The sequence below is a fragment of the Oryx dammah genome, unplaced genomic scaffold (assembly GCF_014754425.2).
Source record: "Oryx dammah isolate SB20612 unplaced genomic scaffold, SCBI_Odam_1.1 HiC_scaffold_4, whole genome shotgun sequence".
Classification (NCBI taxonomy): Eukaryota; Metazoa; Chordata; class Mammalia; order Artiodactyla; family Bovidae; genus Oryx; species Oryx dammah.
In genome coordinates this window covers 37,147,381-37,168,564 of record NW_024070188.1, presented here as the reverse complement: position 1 = coordinate 37,168,564, position 21,184 = coordinate 37,147,381, and positions in this window count along the sequence as shown.

Sequence of the window (21,184 nt, the reverse complement as noted above, 5' to 3'; positions counted from 1 at the left end):
ATATTGAGATCAAAGATAATCAAGGTACACCTGGTTATTATTTGTAAAGACTTAACAGTAAGTTTTTAATGATTAATTTATCTGCCACATAACGCCTTAATAGATCATGTGGAACATCAAGGGAGGAATGTGGTACTGCATTTCTAAAGCCTCTTTCGATGTCTCTGAATGATAATAGGCATGGAAACCATCATTAGTCTTGTTAGACGATGGTTCCTTTAGGAATCTCCTATGTGTTACCTTTAGGAGGGAAGGTCAACGAAGCTGCCTCCTGGGACTCCCCTGCAGGATACAACCAACACAGGCATAAACTGTATGGAAATGGCTAAATTATCTTTACTGAGACCTTGGTCTTTCACATCAATCAAGTCCTTCTGAACTAGTAAAACAGATAAGCACCCTGCTGGCCAAAGTGTTACTATCCTTATGCTTGTCATGACTGGCACTACAAATTTAACAATAAACAGGCAGTTATTTGTCTTACTTCTTTAAAAAATAAAATAAGTGTGCCGAAAGACATATGGTTGCAAGGAGAAGTTGTGTTAACGGAGAGCAGAAGAAAGAAGATAATTGCTAAGTGAATTCTGTGTCACTCTTTCTCTAAGTCCCTCCTGAGAAGACCCTTTATCCAGGAATCCAATCGTAACTGCTATGAGAGCACATGGAGGAGGTAATATGCTTCTCTCAGGCCCAAACAAAGCAGATCGGACCCCGTGGCTGCTGTGTGGGAGGGGCGGCAGATTTATCCACCCTCACGGCTCAGCTTCCTGAGAGTGGAGTCGTGTCAATGCCTCATCCTGACACCTAACTCATGGGGGAATTATAAGTCATCAATACCAATGACTGTAAAACACTTTGTAAATAAAAATGGCTTAGAAGTTCCAATTAACAACAGAAAGTAACTCCTCTGGGATGAACCACAGAGAAATAACTACAGCCATAAATAAGCAATGGTGAGTTTAGTTTCACCTCCTATTTCAATGCCATTAAAAATGGGCCTCCTTCCCATCTTCAGTCAGAAGACCCAGCTTTGATTTCTCTTCTTATTCACACTACAAAATGCCATGACTTAGGAAAGAAGAGGTGAGGAAACACAGGATTGAGCATGCCCTACTGTTTTAATGTGAGTTCTCACATCAGTTCAGTTCAGTTCAGTTCAGTTCAGTCGCTCAGTCGTGTCCAACTCTTTGTGACCCCATGAATCGCAGCACGCCTGGCCTCCCTGTCCATCACCAGCTCCCGGAGTTCACTCAAACTCACATCCATCAAGTCGGTGATGCCATCCAGCCATCTCATCCTCTGTCGTCCCCTTTTCCTCCTGCCCCCAATCCTTCCCAGCATCAGAGTCTTTTCCAATGAGTCAACTCTTCGCGTGAGGTGGCCCAGGTACTGGAGTTTCAGCTTCAGCATCATTCCTTCCAAAGAACACCCAGGACTGATCTCCTCTAGAATGGACTGGTTGGATCTCCTTGCAGTCCAAGGGACTCTCAAGAGTCTTCTCCAACATCACAGTTCAAAAGCATCAATTCTTCGGTGCTCAGCTTTCTTCACAGTCCAACTCTCGCATCCATACAAGACCACTGGAAAAACCAAAGCCTTGACTAGACGGACCTTTGTTGGCAAAGTAATGTCTCTGCTTTTCAGTATGCTATCTAGGTTGGTCATAACTTTCCTTCCAAGGAGTAAGCGTCTTTTCATTTCATGGCTGTAGTCACCATCTGCAGTGATTTTGGAGCCCCAAAAGATAAAGTCTGACACCGTTTTCACTGTTTCCCCATCTATTTGCCACAAAGTGATGGGACCAGATGCCATGATCTTCGTTTTCTGAATGTTGAGCGTTAAGCCAACTTTTTCACTCTCCTCTTTCACTTTCATCAAGAGGCCTTTTAGTTCCTCTTCACTTTCTGCCTTAAGGGTGGTGTCATCTGCATATCTGAGGTTATTGATATTTTCCCAGAAATCTTGATTCCAGCTTGTGCTTCTTCCAGTCCAGCATTTTTCATGATGTACTCTGCATATAAGTTAAATAAGCAGGGTGACATACACACACACAAGTAACCAATCTCTCTCCAAGAGACATAACAATAAAAACCTGGGGAGATATAACTTAACTAAAGCTGCCAACTTATGGCCACTATTAAATGTGCAGAAAAGAGGGCCCAGAAGCAAGAGTGCTATCAGGATGTCTTTACTGTACTTCCATGCTCGCCCCATCTAGAATCTTCATGGGCACACACAATAGGTTATAAGTGTGGTCCAGGAAGTGTCTGCAGACTGCACAGCATGTTCCAGGCACTGTACAGGTCACTTCCAATATAGCCCAGCTTGTGAGGAAACAGGCTTGGGGAACAATCTAATATGGCTAAATTAAAACTCAATGAATAACCATATAATACTATATGTCAAGTATTCTAAGTGTATTATTAAACATCAACTTTTTATTACTCAGAATAACCCTGTGAAGTGCATGCTATTATCAGTCACATTTATTAGATGAAGAACGCCAGGCAGAGAGAGGTTGAATAATTTTCCTCCAGTCATGGCGATCTGAGACTTGACCAAAGGCAGTTGGCCTCCCAAGTCCATGTTTTGAACCACTTCTCAAAGCTAGAACAAGAACTCAAGCTCCCTCTGCCACAGCTTGGTGTTTATGGTCTTTGCTTGATTATAAAAATTTAGCAATAAGCAAATAAGGTAAGACAGAGCAGTGTATCTCTCAAGTGCTTGCACACCTAGGCAATGACAGGCAGGTAAACACTAAAGGTGATAGGAATCATGGGAATGTGCAAAATATTTGGGAAATACAAATTCAGGAGCATTTAAATCAGACTGGGGGCTTAAGAGAAGTCTCTTGTTAAAAACAGCGAAATTTGGTTTCCATTTCCTTCGAAACTCTCATTGTTTGTGCCCCCATTGTATTGCAAGGCTTCTTGTAACCTCTGGCATGTCTACAAGGAGTTACTTCAAATATCAAATCAAACCAAATTAGCACTACAGCAGGCAAACACAGGCTTTTGGAGCTTGACAAGAAACCAAGAACAATCCCATGGGTCCAGTAGTCTCTGTGAAGTGGTATCAGCCATGAGGCCTCAGAAATCTCTGAAGCAGCCTCAGGGGGATGGTGGGTTTGGCTGGGGCTACCATCTGTAGAGATCCTCGTGAACAGAGGCAGTGACAGTGGGCAGGGCAGTGCTTGCCCTCCTGCAGGGACCATGTCTAGGGGTAACGATGCCTCCAAACTATGAGAAAGGTCCATTCACAGGGAAAGAGACAACAGGGAGAAGGTGTTTGGGGAAGGTGAGCTGGGGAAGTGGTGGGGAGGAAGAAGGGACCCAGGCAGCATCCAGCACTTTGGCTTGGTCCCTGGTTTCCCTCTGCAGAGCTGATTCACAGCTAGGAAGAACTGACCTCCCAGTCCACCCCTCTGCCCTGCAGTATCACAGCGATGCCTGAACAGGATCCACCCTGCCAGATGCCTACAAAGGACACACGGAAGCCCTTAAACTCATGGCTGTTTACTGACTGTATGTCTTCTGTGTTTTAGACGGTGTGGAGCATGTGTACAATGAAGACGATGCTATAAATGAATGACATGGAAATACAGTCACTGTGTATAACTGAGTGAAAGAATAGGTATGAAATAGTACATACCAACCCAATTTCATAAATAGTTATATTACTCTAGAAAGGCCGGAGAAATATACATCAAGATATTTACAATAAAAGGATTTTGGAAGATTTTCTTCCTTAGGCTTATCTGTATTCTCTATAAAGAATAAGTATCATTACTTAATTTCTTAAAGAGCTCTTTTATGTTTTCCTTTGGAAGTGGGAGATTATAGAATAGATGGTACTGGTGGCATTATCAATCTTGGTTTTTAAACTGCTGGTGTGATTGAAATATTTCAGGTTGAAGAATAAGACATGAACATCAGGGAGAGAAGTAACTTGGTAAGGTGGATTTGCCAGCTCTCTTCTGTTGCCAAAATAGAATTCAGATTTTATACCTTCTCTGCAGCTCACCAAATCAAAATCAGAGTATCCCAAAGCAGAGCTAAAGGGATATTAACAGATTTCAGAAGAAAAAAACAAAACAAAACAAAAACAAAAAATTGGGTAGCCAAATTAATTTGGGAAATATTGAGCTAAAGAAAATTAAATAGGTTCCTTTATGCAGGACTTCTCAGAGACTTTATTACACTAAAGTACATTGTAAATTCCTCCTCCTCCAATACAATGGAGTCTATAGACATTTCTTAACTTCATATTTCTCCATAGAATTCTTTTCTTTTTTGCCAAAGCATCACATAAGACCTGAGACCAATAGAGCACACTTAAGGTTATGCTGTTTTAAAGTACTATTTTGGAAACACTTATGAACACATGTATCATTCCCTTCAAGAGAATTTAAAAGTGATTTGGCAAACATAAATCTATTATTTTCACCAAACCTCTTTAATTTCAAAAAACAGTGACATTTAGTGAGGACATTAAATCAGTTCCATCAAGTTGCCTCCCCAGAAGCACCAAAGAGTTTCATGCCAGTGAATAAACATCTGAACTTCAACTAAAATCTGTGAAATCACTTTCAAATCAATGGGACCAGTCTGTAAACAAAATAAAGCGTACACCTGTCACTGCCATTCATTTAAGTCATCACAGTTTATAAATTTAAATACCATGAAAAGCTTTATTCATGTTCATATGGTGTGAAAATTGCAAGACAAACTTCAAATTAATTACCTTTTAAAAAACAAAGCAATTGAATTTTATCACAGACAGAAAGGGAATTTATTCACATGCCATAAAGCTTCTGGAAATACCGTCGTGAAATATGACTTAGGAAGTGGCTCATGCAGAAGCAAATTCACCAGCCACAATTGCAATCCATGGTCTTAGAGTGTTGAATCTGGTCCTCTCCCCAACTTAGCCTTTGGAAGATCTCAAAGGTAGACTTGACCCAACAATTTGTTCTTTTTTTTCTGGTTTACTCAGAAACAACCCCCAGGATCTACATAATTTTGTGACTTTGAGAACAAGAAGCTGAGCATTTAACACAGTTCATGGCACATCCCCCTCACATGGCAGGAGAAGACAACGGTTGAACCACATCTCGGAATCCATTTGGCTGAAGGTGAGAGGGACTTCTGGAACTGAGTCACTTTTTTTTTTTTTTTTCTTGGAAGTCTCATTTTATTTCACACTGAAATAAGCTTATTAGTATGTAGAAAAGCAGCAGTTTCTTGATTTTCACAAATGTGTTTTGATTTTTTTATTCTGGGCTTTAAGTCCCTTCCTGCATACATTTAACTCCAGCCCACTCCACCTTGGGTACAAATACTGGGTCAACGACTTGGGAGGGGGTTGTATTTCTCCCTGGAATCCTGCTTACATTTGCATGTAAAAAAGACAAAAATGCTTTTGAGTAATTAGTCATCTAAAATTCTGCACATGAGGAAAAAATTTGCTTTTGGATATTTATGGGGAGAAAAAATCCATATGGACAATGAATACAGTATTGATGTGTTGTGGGGGGCAAGATGGGGTGTAGCACATTGTATTGAATTTCATGTCAGCAATGTTAAAAGTAACAGTCACTTTCTTATAAATAGGAGCTACTATAGAAAAATAGAACAAAGCTCTTTTCCCCACAACTTAAATTTCTTATATTAATTCTGTGATTTTAAAAAGCCCTTTCTTTTTGACCTGATATTTTCATGCCATATTGAAGAAACTCATGATCAATATGTATTGATTTGATCACTAATTGCATTAATTTCGCTTTAGAAATTAGAAAGGCCCTAATGAGAATGTGAAGTCGCTTCAAGATAGTACATTATGGCTGGGCTAATTTAGCTGGACTCTGTGCATCAGATTATTTCATTATGAACCATCAATTACCATACAAACGGATGAGATAAATAGCTTTTTTCTGAGCAGATTTACATTTTTGAATTGGTCTATAAATTTCAAGAACTTAATTTATATCCTACGATCATATTTAATATACAAATAGTTCAATCATGAATGCATTATCTGCATAAACCTTACTCCAGCCTTTCAGATAGGCTTTGAACATTGGAAAACAGGTTTTTGTTTTTTGTTTTAAGCGTGCTCCTATTGCATTTAATCTCATAAAGAAAAATGCAAAATGAATATTTTTGGTAAAATTTTCCATACTTCTGCTTAGCATTTGGTACAGTAAAACCAAGCGACCAAGATACCAATGTTATTCAAGATTTATAAAATCATAAGAATATGAAATAGTCAAGCTGATTTTGAAATTGAGAGCAGATACTAAAGTAACATTCTAAGAAACAAGAGACTATAGAGGCTTTTAAATCCTGTGAGTGTATTTCTACTGATTTTAGAAACCTACCTGTTCAATTGAATCAGATAAAAAGACTCTAGAAGGAGAGATCTCTGTGGTAAAATTCTAATTTGATCTTTGTGAACTTGAGTGGGGTGGTTTTGGGCATATGGGAGAAACAAAAGTACAGAAAATTTTAAGACGTTCAGAATTCTGGGGTACCTTGAAGAGAATCAATGCATCAAAATAAAGTCCATGAAAAAAAATATTTGAAAGCTTTGTCGATTCTCAGAATGTGTATTTAACCAAACCAAAGAAAATGAAATGGCTAATACTACTGGGTCTTTCTTGCAACCTTATGAAGTTCTGAAGCCATAATGATAATGAAGATACTTAGCTACTTTGTCACAATTTAGTATTTGGTGATAAAAAATCATGGGCACATGGCTTTGGAACCTAATTCCTACAGTTACTATTAATTTATATTTATAATTTTTAAACTTTAGAAAATAGTCCAAGGGCTGAATTTGTTCCTTCATTCATTATCTTGTTCTTTGGCATTATAAGACCCTATAACATGATACACACACAAAAAATGAATGGTTGTGAATTTATACATAGTTAAGGATAAAGTATATTTTACAAGTAAAGCCTTTATGGGGAGAAGGAAATGGCAACTCACTCCAGTATTCTTGTCTGGAGAATCCCATGGACAGTGGAGCCTGGTGGGCTGCCATCTATGGGGTCCCACAGAGTCGGACACGACTGAAGCGACTTAGTAGCAGCAGCAGCAGAGATCAGCTGTGCTTCCCAGGTGGCTCAGTGGGTAAAGAATCTGCCTGCAATGCAGGAGGTATAGCGTAGATCCCTGGGTTCAGAAGATCCCCCTGGAGGAGGGCACGGCAACTCACTCCAGTATTCTTGCCTGGAGAATCCCATGGACAGAGGAGCCTGGCAGGCTACAGTCCATGGGGTCGCAAAGAGTCGGACACAACTGAAGAGACTTAGCACGCATGCAGAGATCAGCTTAGCTCCTGGGCACGCACTGTGTAGTCTTGGATCAGCACCTAGGAGTCAGTGTGAGCTCTCTATCCCCACTGTAGATTTTGTGAAGCCAAATCTGAATTTCATATGATGCCCAGGAGATTCCTATGCTCATTAAAGTTTGAGAACACACATCTAGTCTCTCATCATCTTACAAATGTGGCAACAAGGCAAAGAAAGATTAAGAATGGTTCAAAGTGACAAAAACCAACTCTCAGAGGTTTCTAAGGCTGATAACTCCAGTGGTTAGTGCATGAGGCTAAGTAGATCCTAGTCACGGATCAGGTCGCAGTTTGTTGAAGGTTGGATGTTGACTGAGCTACCAAGCAGCTTTGGAAACTGCTTCACTATGATTATAAAGAGTGTGTTTGGAGTATGCTGATGGATTAGTATGGGGGTAGCCCTACCCCAAGCACAATCATTCTGAATTTCTGCTCCTCAGAATCATTTCATCAGTCTAGCCCATGCGACCTGCCCGACTTTGAGCCACTTTCTGTGTAGAAAATTCAAAATAGGGGAGAATAGTAGATACTCACAGAACAAAGTGTGACAGTCAATTGTGGCATATCTGTCAATATTTCACCACACATAAATGAGAACAGCAAGGGAGGTAATAAGTGGAGGAATTTTTAGTGTGGTAACCTACAGCTGAGTATGTGGAAGGCAAGTCAATAGTGGCCCAGTATAGACACAGCTGAGGGCACTTAATTAGTGACAATTACAACATTGTTCTATGCTGCCTGCAACCTTGCTCTTTCCCTGTAGATAAACTCTTTTGAGTAAATACAATGTCAAGAAAATGGACAAGCCCTTTAACTTGCTAGAGCACCATGAAAGTGGTGTATTCTTTCAATTGAAACATGCCTTTTTCGACTGGACTTAAGGGGAATTAGACCTAAGGTTTACTAAAAATTCATATAGTCTACCACTCATACATTATTTATATTAGCTATTTAGTGTTAAATATGCAGCAAATAGTCTTTCTTTAAAAATTTTATGCTAATAATTATCATATTCCAAATGTTACAGTTAGGGCCTCTCAGAGAATAAATACCTATAAATATGTTTTGAGGAATACATATTTATGTATATCAATATTTATACCAACTACTGATGCTTAATCATTTATAAAGGAATAAAACAATTTGGTTTGGCTCACATGGATTAGATCTCATGTAGAGATTTTAACAGATTATATGTGCCTGTTGCATTTAAGGCAGTGTCCATGTCTAAGAAAAGACATGTTAAGAACGATATTAACATGCAATTAAAGTTGTGGGCAGGAAAAAGTATCTAAAAAATTTGGAGACAGGGCAGTCAGATTTCACAGACTTTAAGAAGAAAATTCAAACATTAGGGTCAGTATAACTTTTAAATACAAAGAAATGAAAAGTATGTCATTTTAGTTAAATTTGGTAGGGAAAGGAAACATCAATATTATAGGTATCATATTTATCTTTCAAAACATTTAAAAACTGTACTATTTCCATTCCTCTAACTCTGAGGGCTTAAGTCAGTACAAAGACTGTTCTCAAGAAACAGAAGCCCTAGCAGTTTTCTTTTCTAATTTTGCAATTCTCATTAACTGCTTCACAGTAGCCAAAAATAAATATCGTAAATTTGCAATTCCATGATGTCCTAGTGACAACCTGATAATTCTGTCTTTCAAAGACAAAGTGGGATGGGTGGTTGCTGTTCTCATACTGGGACTGGGGTTGGGTTTGGGGATGGGGTGAGGGAATTAATTTGCTCTGATCCACTCACCTGTTCTCACCTATTTCTTTTGAGATCCATGGTACAAGGGCTCTAACTAATTCTGGCCCCTCTGAAAGGTGTTCTAGCCAACTCTGCTCACCAGTCTCAATCAATCCATCAAAATTCATCAATGCCTTATTTTTCCCTTAACTAAACATTTCAGGTTTAGTTTTATGGACTTTCAATGAAAAAAAAAGTCTGGTTATCGATTAAAGCACTTAGAAATCAGCCCCCGGTTTTCTTCACTACTATATATATAATTGGCATTGTATTCACTGAAGATGAACTGAATGGGGATTTTAGGGAAGTCAGCTTTCTTTGTATGAACACATGTGTGCGCTTCCCCACGCTGCCCTCTGTCACTGTGCCTCTGCTCCCCAACTTCCTTCTTAGCTGCCCTTTGAGACACTCCTCAAATGAGTGTCCTCAAATGTCCTTTTCCCTGGAAAGGCTGTCTAGATGGGTCTCAGGTAGAATTGCTTTCACATCTAATTAAGTCCTCGCTTTCCTTGTGGCTCAGCTGGTAAAGAATCCACCTGCAATGTGGCAAACCTGGATTCGATCCCAGGGTTGGGAAGATCCCCTGGAGAAGGGAAAGGCTACCCACTCCAGTATTCTGGCCTGGAGAACTCCATGGACTGTATAGCTCTTGGGGTTGCAAAGAGTCGGACATGACTGAGTGACTTTTGTTTCTCTTCACTTCAATTAAGCCCTTGGCATACTGAGTTTAAGGACTTAATCATTAGAGTTGCAGTCTCTCAATCATCTCTTCAGCATCTCACAGTAAGACATTTTTACTAAATGAATGAAAATGTTGTAAAAGTTCCTTCAGAGGCATTCCAGATATTTGGATTTCTAAAAATCCAAAGATATTCATACTCTAATTGCTAATATGGTCCTTGATTTTCCTGTTTTGGAAAAGTGGCTTAAAATTCAGCTTTGGCAGAAACAGACTTACAGATACAGAGAAAAGACTTATGGTTGCCAGGGAGAAGGAGGGGTGAAGGATGGATTGGGAGTTTGGGATTAGCAGATGCAAAGTATTATACAGAAAATGGATAAACAACAAGATCCTACTGTACAGGGCAGGGAACTGTATTCAATATCCAAAAATAAACCATAATGGAAAATAATATAAAAAAGAATGTATATATGTATAACTGATTCACTTTGCTGTATAGCAGAAATTAATAAAACATTATAAATCAACTATATTTCAATAAAATAAATTTAAAAAATAAAATGCAGTTTCAGATTAACAGAATGAGATGCCATTTTTTTCTGGTACCACTGCCTCTTCTGGCCAAATCTCTTCATAAGAGAATAATCAAAGATAATATAAGTGGGTTGGGGCACAGCCCTTTGCTAGGCAACTTTGAAGAAATAGTTTAATTACTTTAAGCTTCATTTTTCTCATCTGTGAAATGGGGATAAATAACTGGGACCTACTTCATCAAGTTGTAAAAGTGAGAAAATCTTTGTAAAGCAGAGTGTAGTCCATGATACATTATAATGTTTAACAAATATACCTAACATTATTAATATTTTTATTGACTAAAGGCAATCCATAGCTCTGGTACGCGTTGGAAAGGTCTCAAGTGAATACCTTTATTAATTCTTTCTTTCAACAAACATTTATTCAGAGCATAGTATATCTCTTCAGTTATGTACAAACTGGTACCTATTAGAGCTCTGAAAAATAGGACATTGTTTCAGCCCTCAGGGAGTTTACAAGCAAGGAGGTCAATAAGAGGACTTCTCTGGTGGTCCAGTGGTTAAAAATCCGTCTTGCAATCCAGGGACATGGGTTGGATCCCTGATCGGGGAACCAGGATCCCATATGGCATGGAGCCTCTGAGCCCGCGTGTGGCAACTAGAGAGCCCACCTGCTGCAACTAAGACCTGATGCAGCCAAATAAATAAAGTTGTAAACAAGAGCATGCATAATTTTAAAAAATAAGAAGGGTCAATAAGGAAAGTACACAAATAGCTGTTATACAAGGAAGAAGGCAAAACATATGATCTGACTGATTTACAAGGCTACCATCGTCATCCTGCAGCCAGCAGTCCTCACAAGAGACAAGGGCTAGGCATTTTCTTCTGCGTTATCACCTGCATCCACAGAGCACTCCTGTCACCTGAGGGAGGGGGGTGGAGACTGCAGCCCCTCCAGCTTTCTGCCTCCTGCAAAGATGAGCGGGGACACAAACACCCTGATCAACGTACATCTGGTGTTTGTTGGCTTTCCTAGGAAATGAGGTGTATATAAAGAGAATCTGTTTTTATTTGGGCTGTCAGTCATTGGATGTAGGGAAGTAGGAAATGTTTGACCTATTAAAATAATAAATAAAGTGAATTTCTTCCCAAACTATTCTTTTTCCCAAACTATTTTTAAGTTTCTCTGATTTAACTGCAAACAAGATCCCAGGTCACAACAGGCACAGGCAAGAATCTGAAAATAAATGCTTTGCCGGGGCTGATGGCTCCCTCACAGTGTCACAGAAGAAAGGCATTAAAGACCGAGAAAGGCTTCAGGACTCAGTATTTATTTTCATGGAAGTAGATTCAATCAGGGTAGTCATTTAATGAGTTTAGAGAATAACAGAAATGACTTTACACTGGAAGTCACTGCCCTAGCTTCATATTAAGAGCTGAACATTTTCTACCTTTTATGAATTGGGGATAAAGCCTCTCCCAGCAGGTATTAGTTTCAGATTACAATCAGCTCCCATTTTGTGGAGGCTGCTCCAAATAGAACTACCGTAACTGTTCCTGAGGTCTTCCCAGGTGGCACAGTGTTAAAGAATCTGCCTGCCAATGCAGGAGACTCGGGTTCAATCCCTGGGTGGGGAATATGCCCTGGAGAAGGGAATGGCAACCCACTGCAGTATTCTTGCCTGGAGAATCCCATGGACAGAGGAACCTGGTGGGCTACAGTCCATGGGGTCAAGAAGTTGGACATGTCTGATAATTTCCACGCAAACAGAAAGCTTTTCAGTGAACAGCTGCATTCTCACTATCAAGGAAGCTCTCATGCTTATGACAAGCCCTGAGAGCACTTCTCAGAGCCCGATTCTGCCCTAAGTTACTTGTGGGCCTGGAGCCGGGCAGGGCCACGAGTCTCTGGAATTCAGCCTCAGTATCTGTACATGTGTGGGGAAGTGCTGCTTTCAGAGTTCCTTCATGAGTGGGGCGAAATGTTCCCTTCTCAGGTCGGCCACTTGGTTCTCCCCTCCCGGCTTGATAGCTTCTTCCTCTGGGTTAGCAGGAGAAAGGAGCGCAGAGGATGAGATGGTTGGATGGCATCACCGACTCAGTGGACATGAGTTTGGGTAAACTCCGGGAGATGGTGAGGGACTGGGAAGCTTAGTGTGCTGCAGTCCATGGGGTTGCAAAGAGTCAGACACAACTTAGCCACTGAGCAACAACAAAGTCGGGGAAACGGAAACCGTCTCAGACAGGTGCCCCTGGAACACTCCGAGCAGGGCCTCCTAAGAATTGTTTTCCACATTCCTCACAACCAGCAGAGGGAGTGAAAGTTCACAAGTCAACTTGAATAAAATAGAGACTATTTTTTCAATTCTCTTTCAGCAAAGTAAAATCTGCCAGGGGTGTCTGGGAGGGAAAGTGAGACCTGTGTGGTGCGTATGCCTGCTGTCTGCTGATGTTTTGGTGCGGGTGGCGAGGGGGGTCCTCCAAATTCAAAAGTCCTGAGAGCAGAGAAAGTCCACCTGCCTACAATATGCTACTGTCAAAAAATAAAGGAGGAGGCCAAGCAGCCCGAGGTGGCAGCAAAGAAGAAGGGGATCTGTGGGGCTGGAAAGAGAACATGGGTCTCCTTCATGAGACTCCTAGGGTGTTGTTTCCGGCCATCCACCGAAAGCAGGTGGGGATACTCGATAAGCTTCCAAGCTGAAGAAGCATAGATTAACCAGCCGTGTTCTCTGCTGCCACCATCCACACCACTTCTTTTCTCCAGCTAGCTCACCCCCACCCCTGCCCCTACCCCCTCAGCTCCTTTCCAGGAAGAGAATGGGCCCCCATCTCAGAGGAGACCTGAACATTTCTCCAGGCAGCAGCAGCAGCCCTCCATCATCTTGCTGACCTCTCGGCCTGTGTCTCTAGCCCCTCATTCTACCACAGCCTCACTGGCCTCCTGACCCTTCCTCAGAGGAGTCACCTTTGTTCCCGTCTCAAGGTCTTTGCCCTTGCTGTTCCCTCTGCCTGGAGCATCACTCCTTGAAGCAACTTCAAGGCACCTTCCCTCTTTTATTTGCCTCGCAAATGTTAATTTGCTTGATGCCCTTATTTTAATTGCAAACCATCCTTTTTCCACGGTCCTTTCTGCTTTATTTTTCTGCATTGACATTCCTAATTGTATGTCTTACTATTTGTTTCCTGTCCTGTCCTCAGTGCAGGGATTTCTAGCATTTTGCTCACTGATGTTGAATAAATGAATACATGAGTGAGTGAATGAATAAATAAAAGAGTGAATGAGCTTTAAATTCAATTATATATACAGCATTCCAAAGGAAGAAAAGCAAGTGTCCACTAATTAAAAAGACACTATGTGCACACTGGGATCCTTTCAGCCTTACCTAAAAACGATTTGCTTCCATCAGTAGCTTCCAGGTGGTTATGTTGATTGAAGTTCTGATTATTTGACTCAGAGCGAGCACATTCATAACTTAACCATATTGTCACAAATACCAGTTCGTCAGTAAGATAATGCTCCAGTCACCTCCTTCTGCCATAATGTCTAATTACCTCTCTTGGGGTCTCACATTCCTTTGTGCAAAGCGGACATAGCTGATATAGAACACTCATTCTTGTCTTTGCATGTTTGGTATGTGTGACCAAATGCCCTTTGATATGTTCCATACTAATATTACATGAATATTAGTGAACAGTCTAGTATAAATTTCTATGGGACCACTTAAATAAATATGTATTTAGTTGGGTATGTTTTATGCTTATTTAGAATTTGTTTGTGTTATCCAGCTTCACAGGTATTATTTACCTGGGGGAAATATTCAGCTTTCTGCTTCTCTATTTCACCCTATGGATAAATTCACATATGTTTTACAACACGCGTAACATTTCCACTTAATCATCCTGATGTCTGGTATATTTATCATTTTTTATGAGGTGCTTATCTACAGCTCGGCATTTACTTAATCATTCATCTTTTGTTTGTTTGCTTTCTGCCTTCTTCATATAGACGAGTATCTGTTGATAAAAAAAAAAAAAAAAGATTGGTGAGAGTCCCCAGAAAGAAAGCTTTATAAAGAAATTAGCGTAGACTTCCTAAAGAAAAACTTAATGTGTCAAGAATAAGTAAAGCACAATTAAATTCTTGAAAGTTTCGTTTCCTTCCCCAGCTTATAAAAAGACACATCTCAAATAGTAGAGTGAAATCTAATTGCATAATCTTTACTATTTTATTCTCAATTTTAATTGCAGCAATTAAATTGTTAAGTGCTTAATGGCTTTCCATTTCATATTTTAAAAATCTGGTCATTTATTTTTAAAAAGTTAAATTTGAAGAACTAAAACAGAATAATTTAGAAGCCAAGGGGAAGGGTGTGGGTGGGTGAATAATTCAGTTACATTTTGCTGTTCAATCAGTGCCTCATGGGAGTTTCAGAATAATTCTATTTATTTGTCTTTCTTACATGAGGCTAACATGGGTGACCTACTGCAGGTCATTATATCCAACTAGTTTGCTGGTTTGTTTGCAGACTATTTGATTATGTTCTTAATTTTTTTCATTAAAATCTTTATGAAGGCTAAGTGGCAATTTCATGTTGGAGAAATAAAGCAGTGAAAATTATTATCTTATATCCATCACCTAAGAAGAGTACTTAGGGAAAAAAATTTTTTTGGCCCATGCCTTGAGGCTTCAGTTCAGTTCAGTCACTCAGTTGTGTCCGACTCTTTGCAACCCCATGGACCCCAGCCTCGTGGCCTACAGGATCTTAGTCCCTGTCCAGGAACTGAACCCAGTCCCGGTAATGAAAGTGCCAAGAACTAACCACTGGAATCCAAGGAAATTCCCCAGAAAATTCCCCCAGAAAAATTTTTATGTCTGTTTGGAGTTCAAAGACCATTATTTTTATGGATAGATTCTCTGTCTCAGAAGACAGATATTTAGAATGTTTTCAGTTTTATTTAGAAGTTGCCGAAAGAGAGAGATCTTGTGTATCTTTCACCCAGCTTCTCCTGTGGAAAAATCTTAGGTAACTATTAATATAATACTTAGATTTTAAAAGTGAAGAGACTTTCGATAGGCTTGTTCCTTATGAGGCAGGACAGTTATAAAGACACAGAATCAACCCTGATTATCTCTAAGAATCAGAAACCCAATGCCATGAATCTTGAGGAAGCCCCAGGATTTCAGCTGCAAAGCTCTGTATTTCCATCTAGTTGACTTAAGAGTGCAACATATAATTTGACCCATTACAAAAAGAAAAAAAGTAGAAGGGAACATACTTCCCCCACCCATAACTGCTCCCCTTGCCAAAACCAATATTCCTGGAGAGATGTTTATGGGACTTTATTAGGCTTTGTAAGTTTCTGGGTTCTTGTTCTCACTGTCCTTTAGAATGGGCACTTCAGGAGGATGAGCACCAAGTCTGTCCATCACCTAACCATTGCTTAGTATTTTGTAGTCAAGTAGTATATAGCCTTTTGTCTGTTAAAGGCTGCAGATTAAAAAAGAATGTCCTGTTTTTCTTGACTAGAGTAGAGAGAATTGTTCTATCTGTAAAGATGGATTCTGCCTTATCTGATGAACTGCTGGAGGAAAAATGAAGTTGATTCCAAAGTAACCTTGCTGCCCTCTTTTATTTTTTCTCTTTGGTTCTGAGTCCAAGAACCTTTCACCTTTTTATTCTCTTGGAATGAATTTGATGTCTTGTCTCATTCTGTATGTAATCCCCTTGGGTAGCTCCCTCCAGCCTTCAGCATCAGACATAGTATCAAAACCTTGTAACTAGAGCAATTAAAAACAAAGTAATTTCAAGTAAATATAAAGTAAACCACATTCAATATATATCCACCAAAAGGGCTAAAATGAAAAAGGCAAAAATTGCCAAATATTGATGAGGAAATAAAACATTTCTTATATTGCTGGTGTGATTATGAGTACATACAACTGCCCTGGAAACTGGCTTATCTACTAAATCTAAACACAGGCACATCCTATGACCCACAAAATCTACTCTCAGCATTATATCCAATGGGAGTGTGTGTGTGTGTGTGTGTGTGTGTGTGTGTGTATTCTTCACCAAAAGAGATGTACTAGAATATTCATAACAGAATATTCACAACAGCCTTCACCTCCTCCTCCAAAAAAGAAGCTATTCAATTGCCTGTCAGCAGCAGAGTGAATCGGAGAAGGCAATGGCACCCCACCTCAGTACTCTTGTCTGGAAAATACCATTGACTGAGGAGCCTGGTGGGCTGCAGTCCATGGGGTCGCTAAGAGTCGGGCACGACTGAGCGACTTCACTTTCACTTTTCACTTTCATGCATTGGAGAAGGAAACAGCAACCCACTCCAGTGTTCTGACCTGGAGAATCCCAGGGACAGAAGAGCCTGGTGGGCTGCCGTCTAAGGGGTCGCACAGAGTTGGACACGACTGAAGCGACTTAGCAGCAGCAGCAGCAGCAGAGTGAATAGACTGTTGTGTTCATCAGTGGAGCACCACACAGCAGCAAGAATGAGCAGACATAGGCATGCTAAGGGCAGATAAATCTCACAAACACAATGAAGAATGAAGGGAGCAAAACCCAAAATAAGATGTCATGTACAATTCAATTTACATAAAGTATATAAACAAGCAAAGCAGGAGAACAGTTATTCTTGATGAGGAGGGTTAGTGACAGGATGAGGCCATAAGAACTTGCAGAGGCTGGTCATGTTCTATTTTCTGATCTGGATGCCAGTTACCTGTGGGTATGGCTTCTCTGGTGGCTCAGACGGTAAAGCATCTGCCTACAGTGTGGGAGACCCGGGTTCAATCCCTGGGTCAGGAAGATCCCCTGGAGAATGAAATGGCAACCCACCCAGTACCCTTGCCTGGAAAATCCCAGGAGCGGAGAAGCCTGGTAGGCTACAGCCCATGGGGTCGTGAAGAGCTGGACACGACTGAGAGACTTACCTTCACTACCTGGGGGTGCTCAAGTCTGTAAAAGTTCATCTTCTCATACATTTAGGATTTGTGCCCTTTCTCTAAGAATATCACCCTTGATTAGAAAGTTTAAAAACAAAAACAAAAACAACCAAGGTGTCATCTCCTGCTGACTTCCTCTGATTTGTAGCCGTCCTTCAGATGGCTCACCACAGCCTTCTCCTATCCTGTTATGCTTGGAGCTGGTACAGCTCAGTGTCTGGCTTTTTCTTCCAGATTACTGTTTCTCTGCTCACCATTACCATCTGCTGGGCCGAGAAGAGGGCAGAGCCACTGGGAAAGCAACAGGGAAGGGGACCACTGACCTTTCCTGCCCAAGTGAGGTCTCCCAACAAAGAGTTATGCAGACCTGACAAGGAAACAGAAAGGTCCTTCTGCATGTAAAACTTGGCTTGTGAGAATCTGCTTTAAAAGGAAATTTTTCCCACCATAAGCCACTTATCCCAGTTTAAAGGACAAAAATCACCTTTACTAAAAAAGTCAGTTAAAGTCTCCTTAAAATATATCTTTTAACGCTTTAGCCATTACGATCTCCCTTTTCCTTTGTTTTCTCCTCTCTCTTTAAAAACTATATTTTGAAAATGATTTTTTCCGTGTCCTTTCAGGTGTAACAATTTTAAGAAGTCTTAAAAGCGGTAACTGCAGACAGGGTGATTGAAACTCTTTTGCCCTTGTGGTTCAAAGTAGTGGTTTGAAAAGGATTTGCCCGGGAGACACCCCTTTCCCTCCAGTTTGGTACCAGTTCTGTATTTTTTCTCTGTGACTTTGGCAGTAACGGCAACTTATTAACACATATTCAGTCAGTATTTCTTTTTGGAGCACCTCTTTGGTACCAGGCACCATTGTAAGTACTGAGGACATTAGTGGTGGCAAAAGAGATAAGTAAGCAGAGTTTACATTGTAGTTTAGTTCCCTGGTATCTCAGATGGTAAAATCTGCTTGCAATACAGGAGACCCCGGTTTGATCCCTGAGTCAGGAAGATCCCCTAGAGATGGGAATGGCTACCCACTACAGTATTATTGCCTGGAAAATCTCAGGGACAAAGGAGCCTTTGGGGATATAGTCCGTGGGGTTGCACACTTCACTGTAGTTAAGGCCAGTCAAAGTCAGTGGACAATTGAACAATAGGAAAGATACTATCAGAAAGAAATTGGAATCATGAAGAAATTGAATTAGAATGATACCAAAAAGCATATGAAGGCAGGGACCAGGGACTCCTTGAAATGAGTGCGGAGGAAAGACCTCCCTGAATGTGAAATGCCTGACCTGCGCCCTAGGTGATGAGAAAGAGCATCCATGAGAAGATTATATTTGAGAGAGCATGAGAAAGAGACTACAAAGAACATCAAGTAGTTATCTCCTTCAGGCCAGCCACTTCCTCCAAATGCAGATGCTAGAGCATATTATCTTGTTGACTACTTTCCAAGAAACAAATTTTGTAATTTTATACACATATCTATATGTGTGCATGTGTGCTAAGTCATTTTGGTCGTACCCGACTTTATGTGACCCTATGGACCATAGCCGGCCAGGCTCCCCTGTCCGTGGAATTCTCCAGGCAAGCATACTAGAGCGGGTTGCTATTCCCTTCTTCAAGGGATCTTCCCAACCTGGGGATCGAACCCATGTCTCTTAAGTCTACATGCATTCGCAGGTGGGTTCTTAACCAGTGCCACCTGGGAAGTCCACATATCTATATGCTGCTGCTGCTGCTGCTAAGTCGCTTCAGTCGTATCCAACTCTGTGGGACCCCATAGACGGCAGCCCACCAGGCTCCCCCGTCCCTGGGATTATCCAGGCAAGAACACTGGAGTGGGTTGCCATTTCCTTCTCTAATGCATGAAAGTGAAAAGTGAAAGTGAAGTTGCTCAGTCGTGTCCCACTCTTCGCGACCCCACGGACTGCAGCCCACCAGGCTCCTCCATCCATGGGATTTTCCAGGCAAGAGTACTGGGGTGGGGTGCCATTGCCTTCTCTGACATATCTATATAGATCTCTGTAAATACAAATATACATCTAAATCAGTGAGAATACTTCTGAAAGATCAAGTTAAATTTAAGGAAAATATAGGCATAAGATATGAGATTACAAAACAGTTAAAATAAGCTTATTTGATTAGTACTCTGCTCCTTTATTAAATAAAGAGAAAAATTGTTTTCATTAATAATTATGAAGTACATATACAAAAATACATAGAATGCTATAATCTATCACAGTTCTATTAATTAAGGAGAACTCTTAAGGGCTATTTCTTGATAAAAATGCAAATTTATGAACTGGTAATTTTTATAATTCCCCATCACAAGCAATAACTCAGCTGATCTACATGGGGATTTGGTAATCACACTAAACATTCCCATTTCCAGATGCAAGACATAATTAACTGGTTAATTGCCTTAAAACTTTAGGCCTTAATGTTTATTAAAAGAGATTCCTGGTGGACTTCCCTGGTGGCTCAGATGGTAAAGCGTCTGCCTACAATGTGGGAGACCCAGGTTCAATCCTTGGGTCGGGAAGATCCCCTGGAGAAGGAAATGGCAACCCACTCCAATATTCTTGCCTGGAAAATCCCATGGACAGAAGAGCCTGGTAGGCTACAGTCCATGGGGTCGCAAAGAGTCAGACACAACTGAGCGACTTTCCGGGGCTTCCCTGGTGGCTTAGAGGGTAAAGCGTCACTAATCCTCCAACTAAAAATAAAAAGTAAAAAATCACTAGAAAATTGATAAATGGTGTCAAGAGGAATAAAGTTTCAAAAATATTTTCATTTTCCTGAAAAAACTTTCATTATCATTATCTTCAGCAAATTTGATTTTTTTATTTTTTTTATTTTTTTGTATCTATTTTTTGTTTTACTTTACAATTCTGTATTGGTTTTGCCATACATTGACATGAATCCACCAAGGGTGTACATGCGTTCCCAAAAAATTACATTGTTCTCTAAGCGTTGAGATATAGAAAATATTAATAAAATATTCTAGTATTGGGGAGGAGATTTTAATATTAGCCAAGGGAATTGTGAAGCAGTGAACTGGGATAAGAAAGGAAGTGAGGGGTGAATGAAGGTCTCAATTCAAATGGGGCAGAAGAAAAGACCCAACTAGTGGTGACAAATAGAGGGAGGACAGCTGGTGACCTTATTTATTACACGGGGAGGGGAGCTGGCCAATGACTGAAAGGGAGAAAACCATATCCTCCCTTGGGGACAAGGTATAAAGATCAAGGGATCTGTGAAGTCTTGCGTGCTTCGAAATGATGATGACGGTGATAATGACTCAGGAGTCCCTAGAGTGTGACACCAAAGTGAAGGGGAGGAAAAACATATCCGTACGGAAATGAGCATTTGGCAGCAGATGGAAAGGCTTCATTTGATTTCAAGCTCTTCTGACAAGAAATCCATTCCTCTTCCAGATTGGAATTGTCTCCCTTCCCATCACTTCCCTTGAGTAGAACAAAATTTAGGGAATGGCCATAGGGTTTTCTTTAAGATTTTTTGTATTGTGGGATAAAGGGCACCCATGCATTGGCAGCCCTTCCCTTCCTCCTGTGAAAATATCCCATATCATTCTTTTAATAGAAAAGGGAGGAGGAGAGAAGGGGATTTAGACAGAGGGTTTAGAGCATAACGCACAAATTATTCTGACTAAAAGGAAAGGTGACTCTAGAAGTTGGCTGTCTCTTAACAATGCAAGGTGTCAGAGGAAAGGGATGTTCTGGTTTGTTATCTAGTCTTACGCACTCTTGTTCCTCACCACCCTCTCCATCATTTCTCAATCATGAATAAGTTATAGCACTGACCACATTTTACTGTGTTTTGAATTCATTTTCATGGATATGTCTATCCACTTGAATAAATATGCTTTGATATATATCTCACAAA